A 14753-nucleotide genomic window follows, 5' to 3' on the forward strand; every position below is an offset into this window, starting at 1 on the left:
AAAAAACTGTGAAGGGAATCTGGATAAATAAAAAATAGAAAAAAGAAAAAGAAAAACAACCGAAAACAAAAATTGCCAACACAAGTGTATGAAACTTTTTAATTTATTTTATATAAGTAAATACTTCGAACCAAATTAAGCGTTCATGAACTTTTCTTAACTTTATAGAAGTATTATGCGAAGAAGTGAACATAGAACAACTCTCTTTCAAGTATTGCAATATGTTTAAGCTGGAGTACGCATACTCTACACACATCTACACACACACAAATACACTCTTATATATATACACTAATATAAACCTGGTAAGAAAAAGAATAAGAAGACATAGATAAGAATAAGATGCGAGCCACGTTCTTCGAGGCTTCACGATCTCAAGGAAGCTCACCCGATCCCAATTCGATATCCTTCGTGATTCTTCGTTCCAATGTCGAAACCAATATTATGGAACTTACGAACGATATCTTGCTCGGTACCTCCCGCTATTGCGAGAATACATAAAAGAAAGAAAAAGTAAGCCGTAAAGAAGGAGAGAGAGAGAGAGAAAGAGAGAGAGTGAGTGGTAGAGAAAGGGGTGGGAAAAGAGGTAGAAGGCATCACTTCGAGAACGAAGAATCCGCAAACTCCGCAGAGATAAAGTTAAAATTGACTCTTCAACGTCGATTCCAAGAGCCTTCGGAAGTTGCTAAGTAGTTTCCAGACGACGAGCTACGTTCCCTCCTCCCTCTATTTTTTACCCCACCTCTTGCCACCCCTTTTTACGCTCTCTCTCTCTCTCTCTCTTTCCATCTTTTTCTATTCAACATATCACACTCGCTCTTTTTTGTCTCTCACTCATTCATTCTATTTTTGTCCTTTTCTATCTTTCTCTCTGTCACACTCTCACTCACTGACCTTCTCTCTCTCGTTTTTTCTTTAACCGTCTCTCTTACACTTTCCATCCTTTTCTTTCAGTTCGCCTATTTTAGTCTTTCACGCGGTGCTCTTTTATTCTAGGTCCCGAAGGAACACCAACGTTTCCCGGAAAACATGCACACACACCCCCCAAGAACCATTTTCTTTCTCTCTCTCTTTCTTTTTTTCTGTCTATCTGTTTCTTTCTATACTTCAGAAACAGAAAAAGAAAGAAGAAAACAGCAACGTTTGTCCAACGTGAAAGAGTCACACTTGTGTGTCTCAAGAACTTACGCGATTTTATCTCTCGCCTTACTCTCGATCTTCACGATCGACTACACTCGTACCTATCCCCAATGGATGTTCACTGTATTCTCTTCCCTCTTCCTACCCCCTACCCACCTTCCCCACCACCTACCTCTCGTTTCTGCTTTAAAATAGGATCAAGAGAGTGTGTGTGTGTATATGTAAGAGAGAGAAAGAGAAAATGAACCTTTCCGGATTGTAAGACTCTGTATCTAGCTTTCTCAAAATCTTCGATCCAACAATCTAGGATGTTTACTCTTAGTCTTTCGTCTTTTTACTTCGTTAATATTAACAAAAACGGAAAGGAAAGTGTTTAGAATAAAATAAAGATATATTATTTCTTTTTATTTTATGTCTGTTTACACTTATTCCTTTGTAACATTATTCGTAAGGTATCATGTTAATGTATCATGTTAGTAAAAATTACTATAATTCTCAGTTGAGAGTTGATATTGTATATTTTTCTATTAATAAAAAAAATATATATATAATTTTTTATCTTTATCATCGCAACAAGTATTATCGTAATATTTAATTGTCGGATTATATTGGCCTCTTCCCAACACCATTATCCTTTTCCTCTCAAAAAATTGGAAATTGTATATAGAAACTTTTACACGCATTATTTCTATAGACAATATCTGCGAAAAGTTACCGTGACAAATATGATTACGTGTGTAATTTAAATTACCGCAAATTGTGGTAATAAAAATAATCGTTAAAATATCATAATACGACGATGATAAATTATGAAAATAATTATTCAAATAATGAAATAAAAATAATAAATCGTAATGTGCTTGTAAATGAAAATACCGAGCAAGGGAAAATAAAAAAAAATAACAAAAAAAGAGAGAAAAAAAACGAAAGAACGCGCATTTGTGCAACCCCTGGCTGTTGTTGATTGGAGTGATAAGAGTTAAATGAACGGAAAAGAAAATAGGAAAAAAGAAATTTAACGAAACATTTGGAATCCTTCGAGAACTCGTTGGGATTTTTAAAAGAAGATACTTTTTGCTCCGGTATTTTTCTTTCACCTCCTCCTCCTCCTCCTCCTCCTTCTCCTATTTCTTCTCTCTACCTCTCTTTCTCTTTCTTTTACTATTTCTCACACTTTTGTTGTTTCTCTTTACAACATCCGAGAGAGGAGAGTAGGATACTTTCATCCTTGTATCTTTTGCCACTACGGCCGTTTGAAAACGGCGAACACTCTGAACGAATAGCATCTATAGGAAGGAACTAGTCCGAGAAAGGTTAGAAAAAGAGATCGATAGGAGTAACCTAATGCTTCGACAAAAAGGAAGGATCCCCTCTCAATCTTCCACCCACTCCAACTCCCTTTCCCAAACTCATCTCTTCCTCTTATCCTCCTTCAAACTATTTCTCGATGTTCTTCGTTCATTTAACCCTTCTTGCGACTCTTATGACTCGTTCTCATCAAACTACTCTCTTTTCCTCGTTTTCTTTCTTTTTTTCTTTTTTTGTTTTTTTTTTCCATGTCATCGTTAGATCCAATCCAAAGGTCAAACACTTTTATATCTCTTATTTAATAATTATTTTTTTAAATGATATTCTATTATTAAGTATTATTTATACAACGATCTGAAAAACAAATTATACCGAATTTTGATATATATTATATTATTTATTGATATTTTGATATATATTATTTAATTAATTATCCATTTTAAAACAAAATTATACTGAATTTTAATAGGACGTAGTTATATTTATTTTTAACAGTTTACAAAAATTATATTTTAAATAATTATATTTATAAATATATTTTATTATATTTGTACAAATTATATTTTAAATAAGCTAACGAATCGGTTTTAGAATATTTTTTAGAATGATAAAATTCGTCAGACAAGTCGTTATAAATTTATTTTCTTTGAGATTTAGAACATCAAATTATGCAGAGTTTTTCTTTAAAACATCTTTAAGCTCATTGACTTATTTTACATAAATTAAAATATTCTTGAATTGATCAAATTGAAAAGAGCACGTAGCATTTTATTTATTTTATTCTTATTTTACAAAAATTTGTTTATTTATATTAAGAAACCAACAAAATAATACGAAATATTTTTTAAATATTTTAAAGTTCAACAAATTTATTTAAAATAGTCTACCTATTTTTAAAATAATTCAGTTACAATGACAACTCTTTACCTATTTTAAAACCACAATATTTCGCATTTACAATAACGAACAAATAAATTTAAAAACCTAGACTACTTAACCACGCACATTTACTATCGCAATATAGTTCATTCTAAAATAAATGATTGAATAAAAACCAAAGTACAGAAAGCCAGACAGGCATTTGTAAAAATTTACAAAAAATAAAAGAAAAAGAAATGAAAGCAGAGAGGGTAAAAAAGAAAAGGAAGCATTAAAAGAAAAGAAAAGAAAGAAAAAGAAGACAAAAAAGAATAAAATGAAAGAATCCCAAACTGGTTGTAAATTATTCCGCACCGTCGACGTGAAATTGTTTCAAATTAACAAATCGATAAAAGCACACACCTACTCGTTGGTTTGCTTCTGGGGGATAATCTACAACCCCTATCCCTGTGTCCCTTTACCATCACTTCGGGAAGTTCGTCAAAGGACAGAAGGAATGCGTACTCGAATGTAGATGGGCATTAAGCTATGTATGTTATAGTTAGAGAGTGTAGAGAACAGTATGTTTCTATAGAACGTTGTCCAGAACATAGTCGATATGGTCGGAAAAGCAGAAATGCTCTGCACTTGCGCATGTACGGGGGTTTACTGTATACACATACATATGTATACAGGTGTATATATGTCTGTCTAGGAGTGTGAAGTACCAACCGGATAGAGAAGAGACCGATAGATAGATTAAGAGAGAGAGAGAGAGAGTGATTGGGGGGAAAGAGAGGGAGTGAGTGAGTGAGTGAGAGAGAGAGAGAGAGAGAGAGAGTGAAGCTGAAACTCAGTTGCATCAAGCTGTCAGCAATAAAGCTACCTGTATCAGTGTCCTCGAACGCCTGCTAACTCTGTTCGGAACGTTTGTGAATTCACCATTATCGCTGTCATAGCCCCTGCGGTTGAGTATCTGATGATGCGTCTTGAAATAACATATGCCAATTTCTAACTACGCATAATGTTACTTTCATTAAAATAATTTCTAACGCATTAATCGTGTTCAACTCGTTACAATTTCTTATTTGACTATTATTTTGTTAATTATTTGCATGTAACACTAATAAGTTTTTAGGATTATTTTTGTATATTTATTTCTACGGATCACCAGTTAAATAAATCGGGTAAAGGAATATACGTATTTTGTGGTCTACATCATAAAATACAAAATTTAAAAATTATAAACCTCTGAGAGAGAGAAACGGTTTTAGGATATACATATATTCTTATCATTCGATTAATTGAAATAAGCGAAATATTCTTGGGAAAATGATAATCATGATTTTTATCATTTTTCACATGAAATTTGAACTTGTCTAATTAAAAAGATACTACGAAAAATTTAGTATTAAAATTAGAAAAATAAGACGTTTGAGAAAAACTTCATAATCCATAAAAAGGGTAAATTAGTTTCCATAGTAAAATTAACGGAATGCAAAAGAATTGAAATAATTTCTAAAATGCACGTTTAAATTATTTTTTTCTACGCAATCGTTTAGTTTCATAGAATTATTTTTGTATATAACTATATAATATAATTATACGATAATGGCTAATCATTTTAATTAATTCACTTTCTTTTTTTTTCTTTAATGATATTCGTTTGCATAGTTTTCTTTTTTTTTTTTGAAGGTCGATTACGGGTCTTAAGAATCCGCGAACGTAATTGTGGAAATGCGAAGACATTAAAAGAAACATCCACCTGCCCTCTCCCCCCTCGGCCCATCTACCTAGACCATAGCTTTAAATTTCACGCTGTCGACCATCGTAGGATATTGGCTGGAGTATTTGCCAGTTACGATGCGCCCCACACGGAAATTCGTGCTGAGTTTAATTATAACGCATTAACGAAACTGGTGCGTCCAGTGAAAGCCGAGCTTTCAGCCGTTTTCTCGTAATATGGAGGTCCTAGAATCGTGCACGAGGCAACAATATAAAGTGGCTTAAAGTAAATGAGTAGAAGGAAGAAGAAAAAAATTAAACGAGCAAAAAAGTATTACATAAAAAATAGAATAGAATATATAAAAAAAAAAAATGGAACGGAAAAAAAGTAGTTAATAAAAATAAGAAAATCTCGCTCAACTTATACGCTACTGAAACGTGAAATTTCTTTAGTTTTTTTTTTTATTTATTGATAACTTTATCGAATAATTAGATTATTAATAATTATTCTACTTCTTTTTTCTTTACATGTACTCGAAAATTTAAAATTATTAAAATTATTTCTACATATTATTACATATAAATATATTGTTATGGCCGAAATTCCTCAACTAAGAGTCCTCTGGCAATTTGTTTATGTTATGAAGTGGAGAATAAAGGGTTAGGTTAAGGTGTAAAATAAAACACGTGATTGAGCCAACCAAAGAAACAATGCCTTTTTTATTGGCTCGTCAGGGAAAAGCCTTGCGGCATAAAAACCCTGGATGATACTTGATTATACAATAAGAATGCACCACGTGGTGTGACCACGAGGGAAAATACCGTCGATGTGAAATATATACATATATTGGAAAGATCTCACCTCTCGCACTCCGCAAATATAGCGATCACAACCTTAAGGGTTGTGATGTTGAATGGGCTCACTTTCACGAGTCTTGAAGATTAGGATATTCTCATCGTTGACCTTTGTGAATTCTTAAAGCCTCTATAATCCCTCAAGATGTGTAGTCGTAGGCGTCCGGTGAAGAATAGGAAAGAATGCCCCTTTGTACTGGCCCAGCAGGACGTACATACTAGGGCTATGAGAAGTGGGGATGCGAGAGGCGGGGGTAGCTAGAGAAGCGCTTCGATAGTTACTGGTGGTTGATCGATGCTCACAGTAAGTATCGATCTAGAATCCTAATCGATGGAAGCGGATGCGCGCGAGTTTCGAATACCGCTAATCACCGTACGATCCTTTCGGATCGTACATATATTATACATTTTACATATTTAGTTCGTTTTTTGAATAATTTCAAAATATTATTATGTGTTAAATAAAATATTTTTTCAATTTTTCTTATCAATAACATTGTTGCAATTTTCATGTCGCGCTTTAAATTGTTTGTACGCGGTTTGTACGGTTTTCACGTATCTCCCCTGCCGTCTTGCCTAAGTTTTACACGATCGATATTCCTTCCCCCCTCGTTTCTTCTCTACCATTCAAATAATAACGCACTCCTTACAAAATCTTTTTCACATTTCGCCTCGCTTGAAAATTTTCAACATCCTCTCAAGAGAAATGTCACTCGAAAGAAATTGAAATAATGTCAACGTATTTACTTTTTTTTTTATAATAAGATTTAAACCTCGAATATAATTTTAACATATATATAAAATGATATTATAATATTATGATATTGATAAATCATTCGAGTATTTTGAAAAATACAAGAACACTATCCTTTGAAAGCTTTGTCTTTAAGCTTATTGATAAATTACCGTTCATTTACCAGTATTGAAACTTTTTGATCGTTTAAAAGCTTAAAACCAATTTATTCGATAGCTTTGACACACAGATCTTGTGCGTCGAATGTATACCACGTAATTACATTCAATCCTATATATTGCAAAGCACATATAAAATCTACTATTATTCGGTGCAACGTATCCTTGCACGATTATCGACAAAGTAATAAACGTTTTACCTGATCCTGTAAGGGTCATGCTTATTCGAATATTCCATTGCCAACCAATTGAAAATTGTTATTATCAATGACATTAATAATCGTAGGTAATACATACGTATAGCATAATTATTCATCCTAAAAGCTCTCTCTCTCTCTCTCTCTCTCTCTCTCCTCTCTATCTCTCTCTATTTCTATCTCTTTCTCTCTCATTAAACATTTAACAAAAGATATTTAAATGTAGTTAAGATATTCAGATGAATAAAATAAAAATATTCAAAGATATTAATATTATACTAGAAAGATAAAAATATTCAAAAATACTATTCAAAATACAATGTAAAATTTATTAACTGATATCTACGTTATCTTAAGTAGCGTTTCGATCTACAGTCGGAACTGCATTATATAAGCAGGGTATTTAAAATATATGTATTGTTAGGGTAACCTAATTGGCATCCAACTTTTGAAATTTACCTTATTTAATTAGAAAATTTATTAACGTTAAAAATAAAAGCTCCGGCAGTCGCTTAAATCCGGTCTCCCTAGGTAAAGGGAAAATCTGTAAAATTATTAAAACAAAAGATTTCCTGTCTCAATAGAAAGATACAGATAATAAAGATTTTGAACATAATAATAATTCAAATATCAATTTATCAAAAATACATTCTTGAATAAACCGAGTTGTACGGATTTATCAAACGTTAATGCTTTTTCTCATTCTCTCTTTTTTAATTAGTAAAATTTATAAAGGAGTCTACATTATTTATCTTCTCTTCGCGTGATTGTTTTCTCTTGTTTTTGAAAATACTAAAATTGAAGATATTAAAATTGCAAGAGCTTTCAAAACTAATTCGATTAAATTGATTTATTTATTTAAAGAATATTGTAAAAAACTTGAGTTAATATATATTGTTCAAATTAACGAATCAAACTGGTTTATTTGTTTTCCTTTTTCCTTTTATTGTATTCCTTTTTGTATAATATTATTAAAAATGAAGATATTAAATTAATTCGATTATATTAATTTTATTTGAATGAAGTAATCGACAGGACCGTATTAAAGTTTTATTTAATTTTTGAACTAAAACGGATGTGTGACTAGTTACATCCTGTGACGTAATAAAATATCAGTTTTTGATCAAGCAATTAAGCTTTTATCAGGGTAGGACCTAAAAAATTGTGACTAGGTTTGCGAGTGATGAAGTTTGGTTGAGAAAAACTAAAAGGAAAGAGAATAGTTAAAATATGAATTTGACTGAAACTCTACAAGAGTGTAAAGGTAGATAATTAAGAATTAAAATAAGATGCTTACCTTTTCCTATAGCTGGTGGGGTAGGCCTATGGCTCTGCTTAGATCAACACAAATAAAATAATTCTAGTCGCGGATAATAATTGTAGTTTACTAACTTTTCAATCCGTTTATCTTTAAATTTATTCTTTTACGTTACCAATCAATCTTATAAAATGTTTCACTGATTTTACAAAACAGTATAAGTACTTATTAATTAGTACTGAATGCAGACTTACAATGAAAATTGAATACGGATTTATAAACTAATACGGACTTATTAAATAAAACAGAATGTAGAATTAATATTGAAAACTAAATACAGATTTAACAACGAATGCAGACTTATTAACTAAAACAAACTTACTAACTATAACAGAAATAGCGGATTTACAGAACAATTATGAATGATGTGTCGTCCTTTCTTCCTAACCTTCTTAACAGACCTATTCCTTCTTCCATTTCTTAGACCAGTTACTTCGCTTCATAACGAATCAATTTGCAGGATGTAAAACACCTACAAGACTCATTGGTTTAAGGAATTAACAAAGAGTATACTTTTTGGGAGTAAAGTACGAACGACTTCGAATCCACGAATATCTATCAATCTGCTCCTATGGGTAGGTGAACTGATCTTTTGTTGATAAGTTATATTTCTTAAAAATGATAATAAATACAAAATTTCCAGGATGTTTACTGATTGTTATGCGTACTTTTCATTTGTGAACGATACCGCACGAACCTGGAAAATGTTTGTCATCTGTTTCTGTAGTTTAGGTAATAAAATTATATCGGGTTATCTGATATAAGTCTTCGAGGAGAAAAATATTGAGCTTGGCAGGTAAACAAAAATGAAAAGAGCCAGAGACGCAACACTACGCAAGTTGATTCTGTTAATAGTAGAAACATGTATTCTAAGATCGATTCATTTTAACATTAACCTTAACAGACATTATTAAAACAGAAAAATTACAACTATTTTCTAATTCAAAAGAAAAGTTACCAACTTTTGTGCAATTAATTCGTGCCATATGTTTCCAAAGTTAATAAGATATTCATAAGAAATTACTATAATTATATTTGATAGTAATATAAATACATAAAATAAAAGAGATAAAGGAGGATATTTGATATATACAAAAGTTGGATCAAACATTCAAGTTTTATTTAAACACGGTTTAGAAAAATTTAATCAAAACTTAAATATCACAAAGAAAAAAGTTGTGTCACTATTAAAAGGGTCGGAGATGAATGGGGAGAAGGAGGAGGGGGATTCTTCTAACAATCAAAAAATATATTTTTCTATTTCTCTCTCATTATCTATCTATCTACTCGAAAGATGTTTGGATGTTTGTTGTATCGGGATAAGAGATATCGTGTCTTCGGTAGGAAAATAAAAAAAGAACATGAGCTCGAAGTAATGCGAGAAGACGGTGTTAGATTTTACCGCTGGAACGAGAAACATGATACAGAAATCTCTCTCTCTCTCTCTTTCTCTCTTTTGAGATAAAAGTAAAAAATATTTCGAAAAAGATAAACTTCCTCTAAATCTCTCTATCCCTCTTTCGCGTAAATTAAAATAGAATTTAATGATACCCATCTTTCAAAGAAAAATCCACTCTCCCCCAAAAGATCATCTGAAAACTGTAATTGTTGATCTGATATCAGAGATAGGATTTAGATAACCAAAACAAAGCCAAACCAAAAAAAAGTTAAAACCAAGAAAGAATAAACTCTAATAAAATTCATTAAACTCGGTGTCGTCTTTGAAACATTACTAGATCTTTTCTCCCTATTCTTATAAAATACTTAAGCAACGATATAAGAGGTAAATTTCAAATAAAGATCGTTTTGCTATGAACTTCTTCTTCTAGCTAATATAAGTGGAATAAGGAAGGAATATAAATAAAGGAAGATAGAAAAGCTTGCTAGTTATTGGCCCCGAGCTTAAAACCGTCTAACTACGTCCTACTCTCAGCTAACTCCTCTCTTTCTCTCTCTCTCTCTCTCTCTCTCTCTCTCTCTCTCTCTTCTTCGTTATATACATAATCTATTTATGCACATAAATATATACTGGGTGATGCATTTAAAATAGCTAATTTAAATAATATCAAAAGATAATGTTTTAGACGAAACATTAATGATTTCGTTGTTCGCATAATCCACATGTTACAGTAACATGTTCACCATGTTACTTGGCCTGTCTTAACTTTTGCCTATCCTAGTTCTGCCTGTCTTAAACTGGCTGTCCTATCCAGGTCTTTCCTTATCTTACCAATCCAAACCTTGCTCGTCTTAGCTTTTCTATCCTTAACCTGGACTTACTTAGATTATCCAATACTAATTTTACCTGTTAAAACTTGATCTGCCTTAAATATTCCTATAATTATCAGTTCCTATATTTTTTATTTTCATTCCTTATATAATTAAAATTAAAAACCTAAATCTGCTCTAAGAGATTAAATAATAATATTAAAAACCTAATCTGCCCTAAATGCTCCTACAAGTAACAGTTCTTATATTTTTTATTTTCATTATTTCATTTTTACACAAAAATGTAATTGAAAATTGAAATAATATAAGTTTTACGGCAACTCTCTGAAAAAAATATTAATCCTTTAAAAAAAAAAACAAAGAACACTATTGTATATTTTACAAGTACCAACAAGTACAATAAGAAAATTATTACCATTACACTATGAAATTTTGAAACTAATTCTAAGTAATCATTTTAAAGAATTTTTCTTTCTATAGTTAATAGCAATGTCGAGTTATTTAGGTAGTCAATTTTAAACGCTTCACCCGGTATACACATATACATATATATACATACATATATATGTAAGTATATGTATTATAGTTATATACCTCGGAGGATGCAGTAATGCAAAGGTTTTGGTCAACGAGAGTGAGCAAGAAAGAGAGATGGGGTTAAAGGGAAAGAGGTAGGGGGGAAAGGAGAATGAGAGGGTAGGAATGGGGTAGAAATTTATGAGAACGCTCGATTTACCCTGTAGGGATCTCATCCAAACGCGATTTCTCTCTCTCTCTCTCTCTCTCTCTCTCTCTCTCTCTGCTATGCGCTACTTTCGTAACAACATCGCAACTCCTCGGCAATAAATTTTCAAGCATTCTTCTTTATCTATTAATCTATTTCCATCAAATATTCTATGCATTTAATAAAATAGTTAAATAAATAAAAAAAAAAATATATATATATATAAATAAAACGCATACTACATGGTTGGATGCGTATATTTCGATTTTAATGTAAACTTGCAGTGCTTTTTCACTCGGCAAAGGATTTTCAATGATAAATATTATATTTCATTCGAGCTATCCTACAATAGTCCCATGCGTGTACGATTGGTAATTTTTTAATATTTATTTAGGCAGATCTATAAAATTTATATTTAAAGGATTGCGTGATGTTTGATTACTTTATTTCTTTTATTTTTTATTAAAACTTTTGTGATATAATAGAGAAAAACGAAACATTATTCTTTTCCATATTTATTTTTAAAGATTTATGGATTTATTAAATTTAATTTGATTCTAAAGTAACTCGTGCATATCAATATATCAGAAGTAATTTTTTTTCATCGTATATAATTAGGTAATTATCATATATGTTTATTAAAATTTTTTTCTATATATTTTTTAGTAAATAAATATGTAAATTATTTCTAAAACATATAGTAAAGTTCATAATATTAGTGAGTGTTCTCTTGGTATTAGTATATTTTCTCTTTTAGAAAATAAAAATAACTAACGCAGCTAAACGCACATAATTTTACAATTAACGCACGCATTGCTTATAAGAAACATAAAAAGAAAAAAATGTTAAGAATTATAAAAGAAAAACAACAAAAAATAAGGAAAATGTATTTTTCATCTAATATAAAAGTACAGAAATTTTATATAAATAAATTTTATTTATTGATTATAAGAAAATGATTAATAAATATAAAATATATTAGACGTATATATACATATATATGTATATATGTAAAATGTATAGCAATCTTTCAACTCATCTTGTCTTTCTCGTCATCCATTACGGCATTTCTTTCTATCTTACTCTCTCATCTCGTCAGAATAATGGAACGAGTATATATGAAAAAGAATATAAACAGAAAAGGGGCTCATATACGTATAACCTATTCACGTATAAGTATACACAAAAGAGAAGATGCAGAACTATGCATGCATTAGGTAATAATGAAAAAATCAATCTCACTCGAAAGGTTTTTACCTACGATCAACGTCGTTGTATTTAACGTAGCTCTTTTCTATCTTCCTCAGGTGCAATAAAACAACAACAACTACTACTACTACAACAGCAACAACAAAAACAACATTAAAAAAAGGGGACAGAATCGGTAGCTCGACGCTTAAAATGAAATCGTCTTATTGAAGTAAAAAAGTTGTTGGACGAAAAAGAGAGCAGGGTGCTGTGCTCCGTTAAAAACAAAAAAGTTGAAGAAGAAAAGTAGAAAAAACAGAGTAAAGTAATACCAAAACGAAACGAAACGAAACGAAACGAAAGAAAACAAAAACGAAGAAATAAACGCAAACGAATCAGCGAAATGGGCTTTCTGTTTGGGACGATGTGTCGTGTGTCGAGTCTCGTCGAAATCATTGCTATAGACGATGACAGAAAAGCTTTCAGACGTCTAGGGTAAAAATTCATTCATCGTTGATCTCTCTCTTCCTCTTTCTCTCTCTCTCTCTCCCTTTCTCTCACTCTCTCTCTCTCTCTCTCTCTCTCTCTCTCTCTCTAGTAGGAAATCAACATCGTAAAGGAAACGAATAATACGTCGGGAGGTTTAACAATAGCTCCACGTTCGTCCATATACCGAATGGAAGTAACGACGTTGATAATGCCGTAAAATTTTCCCTACCAACGATATGCAATACTTCCCCTTACCCCTCTTCTCTTTCCACCAGGTTTCTCTCACTCCGTGATTTTCTTCACTCGTTCACTAGTGTTTCATTGTACTCATTCTCTCTCACTCTCTCTTTCTTTATCTCTGTTTTTATTACACATCCTCGTCATACTTTCTCTCTCTTTCTCTACGTTTGTCTGATATTCCATCTCGCCGATTTTTTTTCATTTTGTTTTTATTTTTTTATTATCACAGATGATACACGTAAAAAGATAAATACACATATATGATAACGCATACACTATAAAGCTATTGTTATCGAGATATATCGGACAAAGCTGTCTGTAAACTAAATGAACTCGAGTAGAGAGGAGGAGGAGGAGGAGGAGGTGGAGGCGACGTCGACGAGGTGCTTACCACCTAACGCCACGTTCCACTCGACGAAGCAGCTTCGAATATACGATAGAGAATAGAGTGCACCAGCAGCAGGTAGAGAGACCACCACCATGTAACCACCACGATGTATCTCTTTCTCTCTATTTCTCTCTCGCCCATACACACTGTTGGTATGCATACCTTCGTTTACTACCACTACACTCTACTAACATTCCCCATGAACGAACCATTTCACGCTCGCGTATCTCGTAATAACGTAGTCTAATGCACTCGAGAACATCGATGGAATCATCCACACAAAACCTCCCAACGACAGATTACCATCAAAAACGAATGTCTCTATTCACTTTTTCTATACATACTCTTAACATGTACTTTTTAAATATCTTATTTTTTGATCCAATATATCGTTTTATTTTTCATTACGATTTTATTAAATAATTAATTAGATACTCTAATTATGTTCTTTTTTGTCTCTCTCTATCTTTTCTAAATATTCTTATATAAAAAAAAATAAAAGAATAAAGGGAGAAGGAAAAATTGATAGAATGTATTTCGAAAAATTTATCTTATAAATGACAAGAAAAGCAAAATTATCATTAAAAAAATTAAACTGTTATGATAGGGAATAGTAAAAAGAGAGATAAATAATAAAATAAGAGACTATGGTATAGGAAGAAAGAGTTTCAGGATAAATATATAAAAGAAACGTTTGACACAAAAGAATGCGTTGGTGATAAAAATTCTCAGTCTGATGTGAGCGAACTTTTATCCAGAGAGATTTTCTACTGGCAGTGAAAAGTAGTATACGTCATGAAAGCGAAAGAGAAAGAAAGAAAGAAAGAAAGAAAGAAAGAAAGAAAGAAAGAAAGAAAGAGAAAGAGAAAGAGAGTGAAGGTAGTATACGTATAGTATGACGTTGAGGACTTGCAGTTTCTTTCTCGATACTTACTACTACTTGTTGCACGAGAATCTCTACGTAACCAACGCTTGATTCTTTTTGTTATTCTACAAACGTGTGTCACACGAAACTGTACGTCGTCATTTTATGATTCTTCCTTTTCTATCCTGTTTCTTTTTATCAGTTTATTAGGTTGAATATCGAACGCGCTAAAATACATTGAAACCATTGGAAATTCTTCAATGTCACTTTCCCCCTTTCCCCCTGCCTACCCCTTCCCTCATTTCTAAACCAATTCG

General features: G+C 31.7%; 2 long non-coding RNA genes across 2 annotated transcripts in view; one reads left to right on the plus strand and one right to left on the minus strand.

The window, feature by feature from the left end:
• The window catches only part of LOC149033344 (uncharacterized), a 45588-nt gene extending 31666 nt beyond the window's left edge, over positions 1-13922 (minus strand). The window contains exon 1 of the long non-coding RNA XR_016179030.1: positions 13199-13922. This is a non-coding gene — a long non-coding RNA (uncharacterized LOC149033344). The remainder of the gene's footprint in view (positions 1-13198) is intronic.
• On the plus strand, positions 4107-9197 carry LOC149033345 (uncharacterized). Its single transcript, XR_016179031.1, has 3 exons — positions 4107-4273; positions 8774-8888; positions 8957-9197. It is a non-coding gene; the product is annotated as an uncharacterized LOC149033345 (long non-coding RNA).
• Positions 13923-14753: the final 831 nt, after the last annotated feature.

Source organism: Polistes dominula, unplaced genomic scaffold (genome assembly GCF_049000335.1).
Source record: "Polistes dominula isolate Pdom_NZ unplaced genomic scaffold, Pdom_raw_medaka contig_49, whole genome shotgun sequence".
Classification (NCBI taxonomy): domain Eukaryota; kingdom Metazoa; phylum Arthropoda; class Insecta; order Hymenoptera; family Vespidae; genus Polistes; species Polistes dominula.